An 18,069-nucleotide genomic window follows, 5' to 3' on the forward strand; every position below is an offset into this window, starting at 1 on the left:
AATTGAAAACAATTGAAAATCAAAAATCAAGTAATCAAATTTGTAAACAATACAAAATCTATTCTAGTTTGCCACGGTTCAAACTGGCCAGAGGGCACAATACTTGGGCTAGCTCGATCTCAGGGCGCCACTTGCGGCGAAGTCGAGGGTTCTTTTGGTAGCAGGCCCCGCAAGTAGCCTGCTGACCTGGCCAGGAGAGGTGTTTGAAGTTCGCGAGAACGAAAAGAAACGCACAAAGTGTACGTGGCTGGACCTAGGCGCTATTCAAACAGGCGAAACCAAAAAAATACAGACGGGCGAGCTGAGGGGGGTAGTATTGATACACACTATGTAAGTGAAAAATTGAATATAATTGAAATGACTGTAAATATTTGAATTGATAAATATATGAATGGATATAAATATATAAATGTGAATTGATAGAGATATTTTCATATTTGATGGCGGAAACAAAAGACTGAGAAATGTCATAAAATTGTATTGTCAGTGTCACATTTCTCAAAGACGTTCGTGATTTCGACAGAGATGCAGCAAACTGGTAATAAGAAAGTTATTCGTCGTTGAACTAGAGAAATAATTTGTAATACATTTGATTATATGAGAATAACTTTTCCTTTTGAGGCACTGACAAAAATTAGTTTCCTTAGAATTTATTTTTTCAATCTATTTAGCGAAAATTTAAATTCACCTAGACATTCCTTTTTACGGCGTTTATGAGAAATTTGACACTGACAACACAATTTTCTGAGATTTTTCAGTCTTTTGTTTCCGCCACCAAATATGAAAATACCTCTATAAATATAAATATGAAAATGTACAATAAAAAGGGGTGGAAACTCGGTTCCAGCAATCCGGCCGAAATAGCTATTTCCGCAGAGCTTTACAACAAGCGAATCTCGCTGATGTCTACGCGGAGATGTTAACAAGGTTATAATGTGATATATTTTATATAACAAAAGTAAGTGAGCTATTTCACTTGCTAGATTGAGTTAGTTTGTAAATTATGATATGGTTAATAAGATGTTAAAAAAAAAGGTTAGATAAAATGAAATTGAGTCGAATAAGAGGGGTGGCTTGCCGGTCTCCAGGAGCAGTCCGCGCTCAGGGGCCGTAGGGGAGCGTGTCCTTTCCCAGTCGTTCGGGGATGTGGTGGCAAAGTCCTTTGAGCGGAGCTGACGGTTCTAGAGACGAGACTGGAGCCACAGAGGTCTCGGGCGCGTCGACGATGAGCCCGACGCACGGTTTTCTCTTGACCTCGACGTAAGACGGTTGAGGTCGAAGTCTAGGGGGTGGAGATGGAGGGTTCCCTAGAGGAGTACTACGTGTAGCACATTGTCTACATGAAGACTCACCTATACCCTCAGGCAAGGGAAATGCCTCGCAGAAGTCTACTTCGATTGCGTCACGAGCCTTAGCGTTTGGACCAAAATCCTCCCTAAGCGGAGTTGGAAGGGTGCGCTCAAATTTTCCACACGGAGACGATACAGCACACCATCCACAAGGTTTCGGCGAATACGAAGATCCCTGGCACCAGGTAATAAATTGATTTCACTCGAACGAAACGGTCCGCAAAGGCACGTGGCACGGTAGATTCAGAAGAGAAAAAAACGTGAGTGAAGATTCTCCTGATAAGATGGAATATTCTCGAAGGAGTCGCGCGCGCGCTTGTCTTCGCGCCAGCAAAAAAGGGAATTTTGTAGGCAACCAACGATTCCTGAAGAGGTATGTTGGGCGAAAAACCAAGGGTGACAAGTTGCTCAAAATTTCCTCAATGCTGCTGCAGACACTGTCGATACCTTCTAGAAATGGCCACCTTTCAGTAAAAAATATCGGGTTTTTTCCTGACATTGTAACATCTAGTTTGTTACATGTTCAAGGTTGCTAATGACAATTAATTTTGTCGCCTCTGAAGTGGGTTTAAAAAAAAAAAAACAGTATTCTTAGTTGCAATTTTCGTTAAAAAAAAAAAAACATTAATTTGACAAGACAAATATCGTACCGAATAAATATAAATAATTGTGTGCACCAAACCCCAATTGAGGTAAAAGATAATTCAAGTAGATTTTTTTACGTTCAATAAATTATTTATCCAGGGTTTTTGGATAAATTGAACGGAAAACTCCAATTTGTTCCGTTCCTGTCCCGTTCCTGTTCCGTTCCTGTTCCGTTCCTGTTCTGTTCCTGTTTTGTTCCTGTTCACGTTTGCCGTTGAATTTAAATAAGGTTTATAGTTTAGTTTTCGTTTGATCGTTTATAAATTAAGTTAAATTTTGTGAGCCAAAGCTTTGGTATACATCCTTTAACCGGATTTGTTAGTATTAATTTCGTGTTAATTCATTTTTTTTGTGTTATGAATTTAAATTAATTTTTTTGTAATATAATATTTATTATTCGATTCTTTTAGACTTTCTTCCCAGTCAGGAAGTCGTTCCTATTTTCTTTTGACTGTGGTGGCGCCCAACTGTATTTGTTATCCCCTTAGCTAGACCACCGAGCTCGCCGGCGAACAGCTGCCGAAAGGAAGACCGATTTTTTTTTAGGTTACACTATTTGGCGCTCAACGTGGGGCCATTAAATTATTTTTTTTTGGGGGGTAACATCATTATTCGTGTTCTCATTGTTTGAAATATTTAATTTATTATTTATTTATTTATTTATTTTAATAATTGTGTAATTTTTGTTGTCATTATGACAGACGATTTTGCAACAATAAAGGCCCATACACAATGGCGTTAACGTTACGTCGATGTTAAAACGTTAATGTTAACGTTAGATCTAGAAATTCAAAATTACATGTGGACCGTTCACAACGACGTTATGATGAAAATTAATGTTGCATGATATTGTTAGCGTTAACGTTAGTTCTAGAAATGTTCTGGATTCTTAACGTTACATTTGTTACCACCGGAACTGTTTGTGTACAAACTCTAGCCAATCTCGGTTCCGGTGACAAGTGCGATGCAGTGGCGGCTGGTCAGGGGCGGCAGATACGGCAGTGCCGACCCAGAAATTTATTTGAAAAGAACACAATTTAAAACAGTTCATTTATACTTTTTTTTTAAACAAGTTTCATCATTCATATCTCTCTAATATGCATATATTTTTCAAATTTTATGACATTAGCCCTTACTGGAGATTCAAAGGTCCATTAATTTAAAAGTGAGCGCATTAAAATAAATATACGCGTGAACATGTCCGATGAAATTGCACGCTGTTTGGGTTTGGGTCGGCAAGTAGTACCAGATCAGCGACAGCGAGAGTTGCGTTAAATGCACGGATGCTTGCCAAATGCGCAGAACGTCGAGATTATTGCAATGCGCTTCGCTAGTTGGTACTGCATGCCGTACCGCACCGCTTTTCAGTCTTTAGATTCATAGATTCGAATTGTTTTTTTTTAACGAATCTCTTAATTCTCATTGATCTTATTAATTAAAAAGTAACATTTTTAGTTGTTAATAAAATAATAGAAATTTGTATTTATTGAGAAAACAGCTGTGGGTTTTTGTGAACATTTTCAATAAAGCACTACATAATTAATACCTCCTAGCTCCTATTTTTTTTTTTTTATACATAAATATCAATTTAATATTTACAGACCATAAGAAGCTTTAATATTATGTTTAAGTTTTCTTCTTCTTCACTGAGTTCGATGAAGAAGAAATATTTAATAAAATTATTGCTCTTAAATTAAATGTTACATTTAGAAATTTAAAAAAAATCTATAGAAAAATAATGAAACTGAAATAATATAATTTAACTGAAAATGTAAGTTGATGGGCATTTGGCTTTGGCATAAAAATAGGAATTTGTTAGGAAGTATTGGGTGGCGACAGCGATTCAGTTTCTGGGTACGGCAGCGCCGTACCTCATTAACGCAGAGTAGAGAGGGTTTTTGTTTATTTCGTTTCGAACCACAATAGCACTCAACGGTTTGACGTTTAAATTGTGTTACTTTAATTTTTATTGTTCCGTGTTAATAATGGCAAATGTTTGACAAGTGGTGAGCAATAATAATTCAGATACTCTAGATTTTTTACTGAGAAATAAATTCTCTTCATTATTTTACGATGACAAACTGTTTGTTAAGGATTTGAAACGGCCTCGTCCTGCCATGTCAAATTTAGTATGTAATTCTAATTAGTAAAGCGGACAGCTCCAATCGTGGTTTTTGTGTTTCATGCTATGAAAAGTGCAAGTGGATTACAGGTAGCGAAATTAGGAATAGATTGTTTTGTTGGCCGTGCTTACTTTTTTCTGAGCAATGTCCAGGCCCGTGGAACTAACTGTACAGGCTTTAACAATCGTAAAGAGATCTGTAGGACACTGCAAAAACACGGTATTTCAAAAGATCACACACAAGGCCTACTAAAATTTAGATTATTTGGAAGAAAACAACAAAATATTGCAAACGTCTTAGACAATGCACATCGCGAAAGTGTTATTGAATATAATCCCAAAGTCACCGAAAATCGCGAAACCCTTGGACGATTAATTGACATCACTATTTATTTAGGAACACAAGAGCTAGCGTTTGGAGGGCATAATGAAAATGAAAATTCATTTAATCAGGGCAATTTTAGAGAACTTGCAAAATTATTAAGCGGCATAATGATAAATTTAAACAATTTTTAGACGAATCCACGATTTTCACTGGTTTGTTCAAGACCATACAAAATGAGATCATTCAAAGTATTAATAATGTAATTACAATTACGGTTGAGGATGAAGTAAAAAGCGCCTCTTGTTTTTCATGGCAAACATAACTTTGCCTACTCGTGGTATTATCTGTGATATTTTTTTTTGGAATTTGGTTTTCTTTTACATTTTTATAGTTGTTTCGCTACGTTTTTTTTAAATAAATTATTAGTTACCTACGTTACCTTACCAAATTCCTTAATCCTCCCCTCCTAGCAAGAATTGCTCTAGCTAGACCTTCCTCTTGCTTCTTGCTGAACAGTGAATTTGTTCTTTATCAAAAAAAAAGTTTTTTTAAATTTCCATTAGATTATTATTATTATTAAACATTATTTTAAATAAATATGGAATAAATACGGCGACAACTTTGAGCATTTAAAAAAAATACCAACGAATCTGCCGTACCAGTTGAAATTGTTACGAGCCGCCACTGGTGCGATGTCCACTTGTATCGAAGTGACTCCAATAAGAATCGACGTCGTAGGCGGGCGACCTGGTTGCCGCGTTCGGGATGTCGGCGCTCCGACAAGGAGGTGCACTGTCGCAGATGTTTCGGGTCGGAAATCAAACGAAAAAGCGGGTAGTCAAGTTTAACCAAGACTGACTGATTTTCGGCCGGCGCTGCATATTTACGAATAAGTTGGACCCAATCGTCACCACAGAGCGAGCGGGGGGGTTCTTTAGAAAAACACCCGAACGGTCAAAGACCACCCAAACGGTCCACACATGTGACACACTCCCACCTCCCGGAGGCCCAACTTCCGGAATGGTCAGCGCCGGCTTCAGCTGTCACATTTATTATTAACCAGAATTACATTGAGGGTAAACGAAATACGAATATAAAAACTAGAGATAAGAACCAAAACATATGAAAATAACGCAAAAATGAATGAAAAAAGAAATTAAAATAAAACAAAATACATTCAACGCAGAGCCCGCTCTTGTTCTTGGGCGTCTTCGGACTCTGTATCCCCTGGCAGGTCCGAGACGCTGTGATCGGCCTCTGACTCCGACCTGTTGGCCATCAGGATCGGTTCCGGCTGCGAACGATAGCTTCGGGGCATCGGCTGGCAGGATTGCTTGGTTCGTCGACGCACGAACTGTCGGCGTCGATGTTTGTGCAACTCCTGCTGCTCAGGAAAAGGTTGGTCCGGCAGGACTCGTCCCACAGTGGTGGGTTCCTGGGCTCCCTCTTCGTTCCCGGCTTCGTCGGGCTCTCGCAGCGTGTCATCGTCGGGGGTTGTCTGTCCAGGAGCGAATCGAAGGTTGTTGATGTGTTCCCGTATTGCGTAGGCCCCGCGCTCGACCCAGTAACAATTCCCATGAGCGTCGGCAATGACCCTCACGGGGCCCACCCATTTAGGTTCGAGCCCGCGCCTCGTATGGTGCCGAACGAGCACCAGGTCCCCTGGTTGAAGCTTTTGACGGACGGGCCTGGTTGTACAGCCGCCCGCAAAAGAATCGAGCCTACCCGGCTGCAAGGGAATAATCACCTCTCATAAACTCGTAAATCTAGCCTGCAACTATTTCGGACAGTTTGGTATACGAGGGTTGTTTCATTAATTTTTGGTCATTACTTAGACGCTTCTGAATTAAAAATGTTTCTTTTCTTAGATATCCCTAGAGTTTGTCTGTCTCTATATTTAAAAATTATTGATTTAATTCGATTGCAATAAATGTGATTTGTAACGGCCGACGTTTAGTAAAACTATAAAAATATGTGTATTAGCGCTGCTGAAATTTAAAAACTACCACCTGTTGAATTAAGTTGGTAAAATTAAAATTACACTAAGGCCCAGTTTATTCACCTTCAAGTAACTTTATTTGATAATTACCGTGGATCTACCAATAGCAGATTCTAAATCATAGCAACTACTGGCCAGATAAATATACCGGGTGGGGCATCGTATACGCGCACGCAAGAAATCGCGACTTCTGATTAAATAAAATTGTCGAAATTTTTCAGACTTACCTGGCTATTGGTAAGGTACATTTCATAATTTTTTGATAATTTTTCACTTACAAACAAAGCCAAAAAAAATTAAAATGTAAATTTCAACCAAAAAGTCAAATTCTGATTTTTATACTAATCTACCCAGATTCACCTCCTATAATTATTTACGAAATCTACGGAAAAAAATACCAATTAGATTTTGAATTAAACGCAGTTTTACATTTCAACTTTCAAAATCATTTTTATTTATGACCTGCTACTTGTGCTATCGTAAATTTAGGTGACAATGGAAACTGTCAATTTTATGGCAAAAAGGTTTAAAACGGTCGGCTATACCTTTGTTGGGAAATTATACCATTGTGCCGTAAATCACCCGTCTGGTTTACGTTTAAATAAAAAAGCGAATTATTTAGCTACCCAAGTCAAAATTTGTAATTGTACCACCAGGGTTTGATGGGCTAGCAGATACAGATTCATTTAGTGTAAAAACTTTATAGGTAAATTAACAGTTTCAGAAAACGAATAAAACTGTTACGGCCTTATTTATTAACAAAAAAAAATTAAAAAATTCTCAAATAAATCTTATCAATAATTAGTCAGGTATATAAAATTTCGCCAATTTTATTTAATTAGAAGTCGCGATTTCTCGCGTACGCGTATACGATGCCCCACCCGGTACTTGAAGGTGAATAAACCGGGCCTAAATGTCCAAATGATAACTTTTATATTACTAGGATGCCAGCTAGACCTTTTGATCGATCTCTTTATTATGTCAAAAAGTCAGTGTCGTAAAAACAATGAAATCTTTTAAATAACACAAGATTACAACAAATCGAATTTTTATTTATAGTTTTCATAAGGTATCATTGACATCACTGTAACCAAACATTTCTATTTCCCCTATGTCAAAAATCAACTATAAGCATACAACGTTGTAGGTTGTATTTTCTAGGCAGAATCCAGTGTTGGTGGTTTTTTAGTTTTGTAACAGATAATAGAAACCATGTATCCAAAAAATTGAATTATAGTATCAGTAAATAGTAATATAACAATTGACTTGAACATCGCATTGATTTGCAAAGGTGATGCCATTCCCAATCCCGATTTATGCATTTTTACAACAAATTGACACAATTCGCATGATTTTAAAAATGTGAAACGTATTTATTAGTTACTATAAAGAGTTTGCTTTCAAAAATAATCACCAATTTATTTTAGAGAAAGAGTTGCAGTGATGGATAGACGTTAACGAAATTTTTGATTTTAATATGATGAGTTGAATCTTCAATAAAATGACACACAATCGGAATAACCGGTGTGCTTAATAGAAAAAATAAATATGTAACTAAAATCAAAATTATTGTAATAATGAACGTAATAAAATAGATCGTTACAATATTTAAGAAAATTCTGGGTAAATTTGCAGAGGTAAAGTATCTTTATTAAACAAAACTAAAACAACATTGGGGCGGGGAGGTTAAAATGGCCAAACATATTTTAAATAAAATTTTCAGACGTAAATAAGAATCTCAATAATCGTGAAATAATCGTCAGGTATAATAAATTAATCAGGGCTTATGTTTCTTTTACTGTTTGAACAAGTTCTAGCTGTTAGGTGCCGTAAACGGAGAGTCTTGCTTTCATACCATCGAGGGTTTTATGACAGAGTTGTAAATTTTGGTATACCGATTACAAAATAGTGAATGTCTGCTTTTATCTAAGTCTTATTTATTTTTTAACTACGAGTATTTTATCCCATGTAATGATAATTCATGTGTAACGATCGAAAGTTGATTAAGATCAATATTAAAGAAACGCAACAGAAATAGTGAACAATTGTGCCATTTAATTTTTAATGAAACTTATTTGTATCTTACACTACTTGCGTTCTTATTAGCGAAAATAAAAGCACCAAAAGCGGATTTTAAAACATAATTTTATTCAACAAAGCAAACCACACTGAACTGAGCTAAAATTACTACAAGAAACAATTTGTAAATATGTAGGTAACTAAACCCTTCCCCGAACTACCTGTGACAAGTTGTTTTATAATGGAATTCCCAGGCAGAAAAATTTTCCTTACCGAAAATCATCGATTTGCCCTTTAGCGCGGGCCTGGTCTCTAGGTATTTTTTTTATAAATTACTAGCACCGGGCAATGCTTCGCTATTGCTAAATTTCGTTATGTATGAATGAAATAAATATAAATGCAGTTAGATAACAAATCATTTATTCAATTGAAATCACATGGATTTAATTGTTTGTTTTATTGCTGTTTTGTTTTTGATATTGTTTGTTTTCTTGTTCTTCAGCTGAAAGGTGTGGTTGTTAAGTTGTTCGAATAAAATAAATAGAAATCAATTAGTCCTCTGGGTTTCTATTCTGTATGTTACATCCCATCGTTTATTTTAAATATTAAAAAAGATTCCGACTATTTGTCTTTTACTAGCAAGTGGCAATAATTCTGAACGACTGTAATCAGGTTTACAATTATTTTCTTTATTATTTCCAGCATTTTCAAGTAGTAATTTTTTGTTCGTTTTACCTCAAATAACGTATGGAAACCTGGCTTTGATTTTTCTCTCTCATAGACATGGATACAACAACATAAATGAAATATTTGCAGACTATTGGGATACATAGAATTTTTTTTTGTTTGAGAATTATTTTCTCCTGTGTGAACGGATTTTGATAAATGTCACCACTTTTCAATTGTGGGCCCACTCATACCAAAAAAAGCGCAATTTACACACGAACTCGTTAAATAAACTACCGTGTGAGCAACAAGTACTGATTGAGTTGGCAATAAATTTTGGTGATTTTTGGTGACTTTTATGTCATGTTCCAACGAGAAAACCATTTTATTAATAAAAGATTACAAAAACCAAGACGTTTAAATTTGAAATGTATACCAGGTGTCAATATTGTCAATAAAACAAACCGAAATAGGTACAATTCACAGTCTTGAAAATTTTATGTAAAATTTTTTTTTGCCAACTGTAACAGTTATTGTTGCTCACCCTGTACATACTACATATTAAAAAATATTGCCATATTTACTGTAACGAATAGGTCCATTTCTTCTTGGAAAAAGAAGATTGATTTTTTTTAAACATTTCTACCTGATATGTATTTTAATGACTACTTAACAATGTCCTGCTAAGCTGTTCCGTGAATTTTGGGGCACCCGGTATAATGTAAAATAGTAGTTTAATACAACGTTTTTTTGTTCGAAGAGCCCCTTAAAGGCTCAAAATCGCTTAAAATCTTTAAAATTAGCTTGACATTTCGTTTTGACAAGTTGTGACATTTATCAAAATCCGCTCGCACAGGAGAAATTTCTCAAATTCTGACAGTGTCGAACAAAAAATTAAATTTTTGAAAATCGAGATTTTTAAAATACAGAATACAGGTAATTTTAACAAAACAACCATTATTTGTCGCTAACGGAAATCCCCGGTTCAGCCAGGCAAGATTTTACAGTCTTGGGTAAAATGGAGAGTTGTATTAGATTTCACCAGGAAGAATGTTTAGTTTGCTGTTAATATCTACTATGTATTACTATTTATTTTGGTGGTAATCTAATTTAATTTTTACTTTTTTGTACATAGGTTTATTTATAGCAAATTTCTCTATTACTTAAAAAAAAAAACTTAAGTTTAATGTCATAGTTTGCAATCTAGCTGGAGTTTCTTTATTTTAAGATTTCAATAGAAAATCGCACGGCACTCAAAATCAGCCAATGAATGAATTAGAACTTTTAATAACTGCCTAGCAACTCAAAAATTTTCTGATATTTTACATGTTACATACCCAAGCAAAATTAATAAGCGCTAATTTTTTGATAATTTTTCTTTTAACAGTTTCGCTGTGGATTTCCACATTAGTTTTATAACAGCCTCGTCATAATTGCCCCATTTTTGCGTTTCATGTTTCCAGTCCACCCCTTCAACAGCATAGTAGAATCAAGGAACTATCCAACTTGACATTGCGCTCTTTTAAGAACTGTTGAAACTGGCACCACACATTGGCCTTGCTTCGTTTTGTATTTTTTGTTTGAATTTCATTATCTTCATTTAAATTTCCGGTCAAATTTGTCGTAGAAGAGTCGATTGTGAACGCACTACGGATTACGAATCACAAATCAGTTGTTTAAATCTTACCGTTATTTGTGTTTTTATACCAATGTTGCGTTCACAATCAATTCTTTACGCCAACTTTGATCGGAAATTTAAATGAACACCCGATAATTTTTAAACACTGTAATCTCCAAAACCTGAATGACACATTTTACAATTTATTGTTTATGCGGTTGACAGAACACATTCCAAAGACGACTATAGAAAATTTGGGATTTTGATATAAGGAAAATTATATGGTTTTTGTTTGAATTTTTCTTTGTGTCGTGCGATTTTCTTATCGAATCAACCCTTGTGAGTAGATTAATAACTGGAATTTTTTTTCGATAATAAATCTATTCACTTGGGAGATTATAAGTGAAAATCTTTTTAGCGTATTAATTTTTGTTTATTTGTTATTCGTAATCATACGATTTTTTAACCAATAAACGTCATTGTATAACAATTTAAAAAAAATGCAACCGAATTATATTCGTCATTAAACGTTGAAATGCACAATAAAAACTCTACAGTTTTTCATTTGTCAGTCAACACCGTTTAAATAAAGGACAAAAACTAATGGTGCTGTCCTCGTATATCGAAATGCCTGAAAATGTTGGGAGATTAGATTTATGAGTTTACGACAGTGGTCAGGTCCCTTTGTCGAAATATGGATTGGTGATTATTTCCTTGCAGAGGGTCGGCTCGATTCTTTTGCGGGCGGCTGTACGTACCGCTCCTGGTATCGTCGTTGTTGGTTACGGGCCCGTTGGTGGCGCTCGCTAGTCGGCTCCTGGACGGGACCGTCGTCCCATTCCCATTCGCCGGGGCCGCGAAGATCAAAGCCCAAGAGCAGGTGACTGGGCGTCTGACCGGTGGCGGCATTACGGCGCCGTCGGAGATTGAAAAGTCCTTTTACAAGCCGGCGATCCCAGGGTTGATTGGGGAACATCTGGCGAGCTATGCGGAGGATCTTTTTGATCTCCTGGTTCCGCCTCTCCGTCGGGTTGGACCGGGGGTGATAGTTGGCGGTCGGCCAGTGTTTCACCTGCCAGCGGTGACAGGCCCGTCTGAAAACGCCGCTTCTGAACTGGCTGCCGTTGTCGGTTATGACGGCCCTCGGATACCCCCACCTGCTGAACACTTCCTTCTCGAGGATGGTGGTCGTCACACGGGCGGTCGCCGCTTTAACCGGGAAAGCCTCGACCCATCTGGAAAATAAATCTGTTACGACCAGCAGGTAGCGGTTGCCATCCGGGGTAGCTTCATATGGGCCCATGTAATCCAGTGCGATCGTCTGCCAGGGCTGCTGGGGGTTGTGACTTCGAAGTGGGGCCGCCGCCTGTGGGGGGCCCCTTTTTGTTGTGGCGCAGATAAGACAATCCCGGACGTGCGCCCTCACGTCTCGCTGCGCCGTGGGCCAGGCGTAAAATTTGCTCAGGGACCGATAGGTCTCTTCTTGTCCGGGATGTCCCGCCTCCGGAGAGTCGTGGAACTCGTGGAGGACCCGTGGTCTGGCAGCCTCCGGCACCCACAAGAGCTTCTTTTGGCCGTCCCTCTTGAAAAGGTGCTCGCCCTCGACGAAGTACACTTCCGCAAAAAATCTCTCACCTCGTTCTCGGGCCCCTTCTCGACGGATTCGCGCGAGCCGTTGTAGAGTCTCGGGGAAGTCGGGGTCGGCCAGCTGGGCGGCCTTTACTTCGTCGACGAGCGTCGGGACGTCGATGGTGTTGATGACCTCGGTCGGGAGTCGGCACGTCCTCGGGGCCAACATTCGCTCGTCGTCTTCTGCTTCCCCGTGGACGGCGTCTTCGTCGGGTTGCCGCGACAGCAGGTCGGGGAGCTCGTTCTGTTTCCCGGGGCAGTGTTCCACCGTGAAACTGAACTCCTGGAGGAGGAGTGCCCAGCGTGTGAGTTTTGCGCTGGACTCCTTGGCGGTGTTCAACCACAGCAGCGCCTTATTATCTGTTCTTAGGGAGAAATGTCCTTCTTCCAGGTAGGGCCGGTATTTTTTGACGGCCCATACGATAGCGAGACATTCTTGCTCGTTTATATGATACCGACGTTGTGCCTCGTTCAAACGGGCACTGGCGTATGAGATGATGCGGCGAGTACCCTGGTGTTCCTGCAGGATGAAGTCGAGCTCCGGGTTCGGGCGGTGCAGCACGAGAGGCTTATTCATGGCCGTTTTTAACTGGTGGAACGCCTCCTGAATCGCTGGGGTCCACTTGAATGGTTTTCCCTTATGGAGGAGGTCGGTTAGCGGTGCTGCGGTTTCCGCAAATCGCGGTACGTACTCCCGGACCCAGTTGGCAAGTCCTAAAAAGCTCTGAAGCTGCTTCTTAGTTCGCGGGGTCGGTGCGTCTTGAATCTGCTGCAGGTGTCTCTCCTGGGGTCGGTTGCACTTACTGCCGATTACGTGACCCAGATACGGCAGCTCCTGGACTCCGAACCGGCATTTGGCAATTGCGCAACGTAGACCGTACTCCCGGAGACGCTCGAACACTTGACGAAGATGCGCGACGTGTTCTTCGTGTGACCTGGAGTAAATGATGATGTCGTCCAGGTATACATGGACGCACCTGCCCAACAGGTCAGTAAGCACCCGCGCCATGAGCTTTTGGAAGGTCGCTGGGGCATTCTTTAGGCCGAACGGCATGACGCGGTATTGATACGTGGCGCCGTCGGGAGTCGCGAACGCGGTCAGTCTTTTCGACGCCTGATCCATTGGGATCTGCCAGTAACCGGACTTGAGGTCGAGCGACGAATACACCGTAGCGGTCCCGAAATCGCGTAGCACCTCCTGGATCCGCGGCAGGAGCGCTGCCTCGTCCTTGGTTAACAGATTTAAACGTCTGTAGTCCGTGCAAAATCGCACCGTCCCGTCCTTCTTTTTTACCAGCACCACCGGCGAACAATAATCACTGTCCGATCGCTCGATCACCCCAGTCGCCAACATTTCACCCACGCACTCGTAGAGAGCACGCTTTTTGTCCTCTGACAGGTGGTAGGGTCGAATGCGGAACGGTTCGTCCTTAATTATAATTAGTCTAATAACGTGGGTCACGACGCGCACTGTCGCGGTGGCACCTTGTTCGTTCAATACAATCGCGAACTCACGTACAATGTCTCGGAACTCGCGAGCACATGAGGGCGGAAACCCGTGGCTGGGTATTACAGTCTCTGGCACGTCGGTATTGGCGCTAAATGGTCGTTCCCGGTTCCAGTAGGTGGTGTGACGGCCGGTAACTCCATGGTGGACGCACCCCAGGGTGAAGTCCATGGTGGCCCTGGAGTCTCGCAGCCACTGAAGTCCGAGGATGACGTCGTCACGGAGCTCGTCCACGACCAAGAAGGTGACATCCTCGTAGGTTTGATCTCCGACGTGCAGGCTGGAGTTGAGGGAGCCGGAAGCCTCGATGGTCGCTCTTTGGCTGGCTAGGTCCAAGGTTTGTTTAGACAATCTGCCGGGCTGAAAAAGGCGACCAGAGACGAAATTCGACGTCGCCCCAGAGTCCAAGATAGCGTTGAACGTCCGCTGGCCAATACGGACCTGGATTCTGGGAAGACCGCTAACTGTTTGACTCAGTTGGTTGGCTCGGACCGCGACGGGGATTTGTCGTCGGTCCTGCGCCAGTTTTCCGGCTTCCTGGTGGGTCGTATATATGGGAGAACCTCCTTGGCGGCGCGCTTGAGGTCCACCACCCGCTGCGGGTACTGGCCAGCCAAGGTCGGACGGGCTTGATGTGGCATCTGGTTGATTAACTCCTTGACCAACCTGGCTTCTGGTGCGTCCGGAAACAGCCGACGGTACAAGGCGGTCTTTCTTGCGAAGAAGACTTCCACCGGCTCTTCCCATCCGAGAGTACCCCTTTTGAACTCCTCATAGAGTTCCGCGAAGTTGGCCTCTGCGCCGAACTCCTCCAAGAGGCGCCCCTCCAAGTCCGAGATGGTCCTGTCTCGGGTAAGGAAAAAGAGATTCGCTTTAGCGGCTCGACCCCTCAGCTGCCTGTGGGCCAGTCGGGCCTTGACGCGTTCTGACAACGAGGCGTTCTGGGGCGCGGCGAAAAATTCTCTGATCTCCGCGATGAACATCTCTGGGTCCTCGTCGGGGTCGCCGCTGAACGTCGGCAGGTACTCCTCACCTCGGAGCACGACTGTGGGGATGACACTTGTTACCGACGCTGTATCGGTCTGCATGGCCTCGCTGCAGGAGGACCCGCCAGGATGTTGTCTGCGGTGACGTCCAGCTGTTGCACTGGGGCTGGACTTGCTGCTCTCTCTGTGATGGGCAGCGGTTGCTGGACCACGACTTCGTCCTCTACGGTGGTCGATGGCATCATGCGGGAGCGGGCTCGTGTTGTCACTCCCATTATGGGCATCGGCTTGAAAGGGGGTCTTCGACACCTTGTCGAAAGAGAGCCCCACGTTGGGCGCCAATTTGTTACCACCGGAACTGTTTGTGTACAAACTCTAGCCAATCTCGGTTCCGGTGACAAGTGCGATGTCCACTTGTATCGAAGTGACTTCAATAAGAATCGACGTCGTAGGCGGGCGACCTGGTTGCCGCGTTCGGGATGTCGGCGCTCCGACAAGGAGGTGCACTGTCGCAGATGTTTCGGGTCGGAAATCAAACGAAAAAGCGGGTAGTCAAGTTTAACCAAGACTGACTGATTTTCGGCCGGCGCTGCATATTTACGAATAAGTTGGACCCAATCGTCACCACAGAGCGAGCGGGGGGGTTCTTTAGAAAAACACCCGAACCGTCAAAGACCACCCAAACGGTCCACACATGTGTCACATTCTAACATTAGCCAACGGAAATAATTTATAAAATGTACTGAAATACATGTAATTAGATCTAACGTTAACATTAACGTTTTAACATCGACGTAACGTTAACGCCATTGTAAAAGGGCTGTAATACCCAATTTTTTGGAAGATTCGGAATTAGAATATGAATTAAGGATAAGGAAACTAAGAGGTCAGAATACACGCGATTCAAGGGTAAAAACATTAGAGCGAGCTCTAGCGAAATCTCGAACAGTTGTGCAAGATCCGGAATTTACGTTAGAGAATGAAAAGAAATTAATCGATGACACTTTAGAAACCATTAAAACAAATATTTCAACATTAGAAGCTGAAGTATCTGTGGATAGTAATATTTATAAACGTATTAGTACACGAATTGCATATATAACGCAGCGTATTCTGCGCGTTTCAAAAAATATCAAAACAACTTCGGAAATCAATGATTTAATTGAGAATTGGGAAGCTCAGTGTTTAGAACTAGAAGCGGATTTGATTATCAAAACTAAAACAAGTATCACGGAAGTTCCGAGTCATGTGTCTTTTCAATCGGTTGGTTCAAATTCTTCTACCAAATCAGTGCCGGTACATAAATGGGGTATCCATTTCAATGGTCATACAGATTTAATTGTTTTCCTGGAACAAGTTGATGACCTCATGATCGCTCGTAATGTTACCGCGGTTGATTTGTTTAACTCAGCATATGACTTGTTTGAAGGTCCAGCGTTAACGTGGTATAGGTCAATTCACGACAATGTTACAGATTGGCTCGGACTTATGTCAAGATTAAAAGTGTCATTTTTACCATGCGATTATGATGATAAATTATGGGATGACATTAAAAATAGAAAGCAAAGAAAGGATGAGTCTATCGTTATTTATGTCGCTGAAATGAATGTATTATTTAATCGGTTATCCACTCGACCATCCGCAGATATTAAACTAAAAAATATTCGACGAAATTTACTTCCGTACTATATTTCCGCACTTGCTTTGCAGGATGTAAACTCCATAGATCAGTTGATTAATCTTTGTAAAAGAATTGACAAAGCCTATAACCTTAAGCGTAAAAATGCCCAATGTTCTAAAGTATATTCAATTTCAGTCTCTCCAAGTATGGGTAAACCAATAGAAAATCGTACCTCACACTCCAAATGTTGGAACTGCGGGAAAGAAGGACACCTCTATAATAATTGTGTCGAAAAACGCAAAAGATTTTGTTATCGTTGCGGTGCTCCTGACTGCACCGTTAGGTCTTGCATAAACTGTTCGGGAGACTTCAAAGAGGAACACTAATTCCCGGCCATTTCGTGTCTCCTCGTTTAACCAAGGCCGTTTCTAAAGTAAGACAAGTTTCGCCCAAATTTAAATCAGATGACTGGCAATGTTGGCTTGATGTCGTAAAAAATGTTTGTAAAAAATCTACTCACGAAATAGACGTTTTACCTCTTTTTTTAAACAGAAATCGCAATGACAACCGTCCTCATGTTGCCATAAAAATGTTCGACCGCCTCGTCACAGCTCTTTTAGATTCAGGGTCGAATCTATCTATTATCGGTAGAAATGGTTTGTGGCTTTTAGATTATTTTAAACTTCAACCTTCCAAGTCAGCATACGCTCACGTTTTTTCTGCAGCGGGTAATAAACAAAGTGTTGAAGGATCTGTAAATGTCCTTGTTAGTGTTGAAGGTTATTCTAAAGCTTTAACATTCCTAGTGGTTCCTTCACTACCTCATAGTTTTATTTTGGGTAGTGACTTTTGTTATGCTTTTGATGTAAATATTGATTTTAAGACTCACTCTTGGACTGTGCAAGGCAATGTTGTTAATTCTCCTTTACAATGGAGGAGCATTCGTGCAGATCTCCCCAAATGTTTCATGCTGGAATCTGCTGAATTATCTGATCAAGAGAAGACACAAGTGGATGTTTTTATCGCCTCTCTTAAAGAAGTTGATTCATCTTCCCGATTAGGTCATACCGACAAACTTTCCCTCGATATCGATACCGGTTCAGCAAAACCTTTTAAACAAAGACAGTTTCCTATGTCACCGTATGTTTTAGAAGCACTTAATAAGGAAATTGATGAAATGTTGGAGTTAGATGTAATTGAACCTTCTCAGAGCCCTTGGTGTTCCAGCGTGTTGCTGGTAAACAAGAAAAATGGAGAAAATAGTATATTGTTATATAAGTGAGGAAAGGGATGCATTGCTAAACGAGAATGACAATTGGATCACGAGCGATAGCGAGCTCGTCGTGCTCTAAAACCGTGCGTGCGATAAAATGTTTCTTATAAGACTCGTTTAATAGTATACTATTTTAGAATCTGCGTCTCTAATAGGTCTATCATTGTATTCAATTTGGAGTCGCTTATGACTATCTCTTAAATCACTCGTAGTTTAATAGATCCCTAAGAAGATTTTTATATTTCAGTGTATTATTGTCATTTACACCAAAAAACTTCCAACATTAATGTTCAAACTCTACTTTTTAACA

At 40.6% G+C, this 18,069-nt stretch overlaps 1 long non-coding RNA gene across 1 annotated transcript; it reads right to left on the reverse strand.

Moving 5' to 3' along the window:
• Positions 1 to 331: 331 nt before the first annotated feature.
• Positions 332 to 1,760, reverse strand: LOC138132818 (uncharacterized). Its single transcript, XR_011160192.1, has 2 exons — positions 1,359 to 1,760; positions 332 to 1,307 (listed from the first exon to the last, which is right to left on the reverse strand). It is a non-coding gene; the product is annotated as an uncharacterized lncRNA (long non-coding RNA).
• Positions 1,761 to 18,069: the final 16,309 nt, after the last annotated feature.

The sequence above is a fragment of the Tenebrio molitor genome, chromosome 6 (assembly GCF_963966145.1).
Source record: "Tenebrio molitor chromosome 6, icTenMoli1.1, whole genome shotgun sequence".
NCBI lineage: Eukaryota > Metazoa > Arthropoda > Insecta > Coleoptera > Tenebrionidae > Tenebrio > Tenebrio molitor.